The sequence below is a fragment of the Berghia stephanieae genome, chromosome 11, assembly GCF_034508935.2.
Source record: "Berghia stephanieae isolate SIO BIC M18660-M18661 chromosome 11, UCSD_Bste_1.3, whole genome shotgun sequence".
In the NCBI taxonomy this organism is placed as follows: Eukaryota; Metazoa; Mollusca; class Gastropoda; order Nudibranchia; family Aeolidiidae; genus Berghia; species Berghia stephanieae.
Genome location: NC_088370.1, coordinates 28,991,180 through 28,996,462, shown reverse-complemented (window position 1 = coordinate 28,996,462; position 5,283 = coordinate 28,991,180).

Here is a 5,283-nt window from a genome sequence, read left to right as displayed (position 1 = left end):
GGAGTTTCGTATGGCTACAACTCCACGTTGTTTCGCTTCACCCAATCCGCAAAAGCACTGTCCGCCTCATGAACCATTTGGTAGCCGCCTGGGGGTGCTGTTGCGGGGCACTTCAAAATGATGTGGTCCATGTCTTGGCAAGGGTCATCGCATGCTGGGCATTTTGGAGATGATGCATAACCCCATCGATGCAAGTCTGAGGCTTTTCTACCATGCTTAGATCTTATTCTGTTGCATGTTGACCATTCTTTTCTGGTAAGAGTATGGAAACCAGGCAGTGGTATGTTCGTTGGTTCTTCAATAATTTCACTAGCCTTTGGTGGTTTTTGTTTCAATTCCTCTCGCCAGGCCTCCTCTAGGTCGAAATTGTCATTTCTGGTATTGTAATAGGGTTTCCTTCATTTGAGGCGAGCTGTTTTAGGGGCCGACTCTATTATTTCTTTGAGTGGAGTCAGAATTGAGGTATTATCCAGGCGTTTGAACTGTTTTTGACATGCTGATTCTCGACGTAGGTGAGGTGGGGCGATTGCGCTCATAACAGCGAGCTATGGGGTTGGTGTTGATTTGAGGGTGCCTGAGACGGTTCTCAGGGAAACAAGTGATTCCATTAGTTGAACTATTGAATACAACTCACGATTTGTTTTCTTTTGTGACCAGAGACTTGTCTTTTGACATCATTTTTTGGTCAGTGTCAGGCTATAAGTTAACCATGGCTACGGTTCAAGCCCCGCTTTCGACACTTTCGTGTATTCCCTTGCGCAAGATTGTCCATTCTCACTTTGCTGACTTTGGACAGAGTATATATATATATATATATATATATATATATATATATATATATATATTGTGTGTGTGTGTGTGTGTGTGTGTGTGTGTGTGTGTGTGTGTAACCTTGAGCGTTTATTGTCTTGTTACTACAGTTTAGTGAGAATTACTCATAAACACGGATGGCAGAAAACAATAACAAAGACCCGAGTGACGTCAACTTCATTCCAGACGGGTCTATCTATAGATAGAATGAAGTTGACGTCACTCGGGTCTTTGTTATTGTTTTTGCCATCCACGTTTATGAGCAATTCTCACTTAAATATATTATCCAGACTATAAAAGTTCATGGTTCCAGACGGGTCTATCTATAGATAGAATGAAGTTGACGTCACTCGGGTCTTTGTTATTGTTTTTGCCATCCACGTTTATGAGCAATTCTCACTTAAATATATTATCCAGACTATAAAAGTTCATGGTTACACCGAGGAGTTTTGAGTGTGTTGGTCCGTTAAACTTCCAGGTGGCAATGTTGTGAGATTCTTAGCCAAGCGCATACTATCTATTGATTGTGCGTGACGTCATTTTGATTGATCTTTGTTGTCCGCTGAAGCTGGATTTTGAGTTCGAAACGTTTTGTATTCTTCGCGAAGTCCCAGGTTTGAGAGTTTTTTCCAAGATGAGGGTAATTTAAATTGATCGATATTTGATGAAGGACGAGTTTTCTGGCCAAATTTTTAAATATGGTTTGTTTTCTTTCCTGTGTACGGCAGCACTGTGTGGTATAAAACTATCAACCTGCCATCGAGAGAAGGAGGGAGCTTAACATTGCCATGGCTTCGACCAACTTAACCTTGTCATATTATGATCTTTGACCCCGATGTTTATTATTATGACAGTTTATAGTGAAAGAAGTTGACAAACTGTTGACTTAGTTTTATCTTAACTTGACACGTGAATGGTCTGGCCGGAGCGTTCCATTTCTGTTAGCTTATCGCCTGACCGTGGACTTCGTGAGATCATCGCCTGACCGTGGCCTTCATAAGCTTATAGTCTGACCATAGCCTTCGTAAGCTTATAGACTGACCGTAGCCTTCGTAAGCTTAAAGCGTGGCCGTAGCCTTCGTAAGCTCATAGCCTGACCGAAGCCTTCGTATGCTTAAAGACTGACCGTGGCCTTCATAAGCTTATAGACTGACCGTGGCCTTCGTAAGCTCATAGCCAGACCGTGGCCTTCGAAAGCTCATGGCCTGGCCTTAGCCTTCGTAAGCTTATAGCATGACAGTAGATTCGTAAGCTTATAGCCTCACCGTGGCCTGAATTAAGTGAGAACTATTCATTAAAAAATGGCTGCTGGCAATAAACAATAATAAAGAGTTAGATGACGTCAATTTCGTTCCTTCTATATTATGAGACTTGTATGTAGTTAGGTGGTAAATCGAGGCGAGGGGTCAAAACTATGTGTGTTGTCAGATTGGGGCATTCTCATTGTTTCTATTCTCGTCTCGCAAAAGTTCACAAGGTACAAATCTCTGCCGTTCTCGGCCAGAAGAAGAAAATAAACCGCGTATTTGAAATTTTGGCCAGAAAACTCGTCCTTCAAATATTGATCGATCAAAATGACTGTCATCTAATCGAAAACTCCCAAACATGGGACTGGATGAAGTCCCAGGTTTGAGAGTATTTTCCAAGATAAGGGTCATTTTAATCGAACGATAATATGTGAAGGACGAGTTTTATGACCAAAATTTTACACACTTGGTATTTCAGAGTGCGGCAGGACTAAGTTATTTTCCACAGATCTCGCTGTTGTTTTGTCCGACAAAAATGCAGTTAATCTTACATCATAATTTCTAACACTCCGCCACTCTACCTGATCCCTGAATGTTAGGTCAGAATTCTACTTTCCGTGAGGTCAAGAGGTATAACACTCAATGACACTGAGTTTCCAGAGGGCAGAAATACAGTGCGGGGAGAAGGGGGGGGGGGGTATATTGAGTTTACGCAATGAAAGAAGACTCAAAAGGGTCCAAAACATAGAAAGCTAGGTATGTAGCTTAAGGATATAGCCAGTGTCGTGTTGCTATTGGTTGGTTTGGTGTCAGGCACCACCTCTACTTTCTTTACTTTTTAAATATCGGAAATAGAAATATTGGGTTTTTTTTCATTTATTATTTTTTAAAACTTATAGATAGTATCCGCTTGGCTAAGAGGCCCACAAAATTGCCATCCGGAAGTATAACGGACCAAATCACAAAAATATGCGTAACCATAAGCTTTTATAGATAGTATGCAGATGACGTCACTCAGGCCTTTGTTATTGTTTTTGCCATCCGCGTTTGTGAGTTGTTCTCACTAAACTGTATTAACCAAACTAAAACGTTCATGGTTACACAGAGTTTGTGTGTTGGTCCGTTATACTTCCGGATGGCAATGTTGTGAACTCATTGGCCAAGCGCATTCTATCTATAGACAGGTCAATACAATTTAGTGAGAATTACTCATAAACGCGGATGGCAAAAAAAACAATAACAAAGACCAGAGTGGCGTCATCTTCGAACTATCTATACAAGTTTAAGTTTTTATTTCCGATCGTGGCACCACCGATTACTGTCACGACACCATGCCGCTGAGTTATAGCGTGGCCATCGTAAACGTGTAGCCTGACACCGACCAAAACTTTACGTCAAAAGACACGTCTTTGGCCATAAAAGAAAACAAATCGTGAGTTGTATTCAATAGATAGAATGCGCTTGGCTGAGGAGTTCACAACATTGCCATCCGGAAGTATAACGGACCAACACACAAACTCTGTGTAACCATGAACTTTTATAGTATGGTTAATACAGTGTAGTGAGAACAACTCACAAACGCGGATGGCAAAAACAATAACAAAGGCCTGAGTGACGTCATCTGCATACTATCTATAGTTCAACCAATGGGACCACTGGTTTCCTTGAGCTCTACTAACAACTCACCAGACGTTATACGAAACCTTTAAATGACGTCAAACTATAAGTCTCAAAGGGTTTTAGTGTCAGGCTATAAGTTAACGGACATATTTACAGAAAAAAACTGAATTGAAAAGATTGTACTTACGGGTAAAGTTGGTGGGAAGAAAAGAAGAGGGAGACAGAGGACAGATTACATTGACAATCTGAAACAGATGGATTGGTGGAGGAGGAACAGGAATCGAGCTATTGAGAAGATCTGAGGACAGATATGGTTGGAGAGACATGATCGCCGATGTCTGCAACAGGCCTGGCACTTGATGATGATGATGATGATGATGATGATGATGATGATGATGATGATGATGATGATGATGATGATGATAAGATAACGATGGCTATGGTTATAGCCAGATCCAAGGCAGTGAATACGACTTGATTCTACATCAGATGAGCTTAAATTAATAAATTGAGATTTATATAGCGCAATATCCACTAAATGTGCTCAAAGCGCTTTACAGGGGGTCAATGGTCAACAGCAACATTTATCATGTAGGACGAGACATGCCGCCTTTAGGCGATATTATAATTTTTCGGACAAAGACAACGCTGTTAACGGCCAGGTACTCATTTTACACCTGAGTACGGTGAGAGAATGTGAGTAGAGAGTCTTTTCAATGTTGTTGTTGATGCCGGGTTTTTTTTTTTTTTGTTTGTTTTTTGTGTGTGTGTGTTTTTTTTTTTACGATAACTACTATGTGCATCTTGCTTGAGTGTGTCTATGTCAATATTGTATTGTTATAAATGTGTAACCAAATGACAAATTGCCACTTTTTTGGGGACAATAAAGATATATCATTATTATTATTTCCAAGGACTCAACTATGCGCCGAGATGGATGTAAAATCTGCGTATTTAAATGCTCCAATTGATGAAGAAGTTCAGATGGATCAAAACCGAAAGGGTTTTTAAAAAATTGTTCAGTATGACAGCTAACGGACCTCTAGTATCCTGGAAATCTAGGAAAAGACCCAGTGTTGCTCTGTCCTCGTGTGAGGCAGAGTCTTGGCACTTGCGTCAGCGGTGCAAGAAAGTCTTTACTTAAACCAATTATTGAAAGACATTGATAAGAAGTAGATATCATTCTGACACTACTTTGATTTTTTGAAGAGTATACAATTAGTTGTTGAGTTGAGCTTTTATATAGCGCAATTTCCACTAAACGTGCTCAAAGCGCTTTAAAATGGGTTCCGGGCCAACAGCAACATGAAGGACGGGACATGTCGCCTGTTAGGCGATATTATAATTTTTTAGGACAGAGACAACGCTGTTAACGACCAGGCACTCGTTTTACACATGAGTAAGGTGAGAGAATGTGAGTAAAGAGTCTTTTCCAAGGAATCAACTATGCGCCGAGCAAGGCTCGAACCCAGGACCTTCCCATCCGAAAGCGAGTATCATACCACAAGACCACATCATAGCCGCATCAGCAGTGCAAGAAGTCTTTACTTAAACCAATTATTGAAAGACATTGATAGAAAGTATCATTCTGACACTAGATACTTTG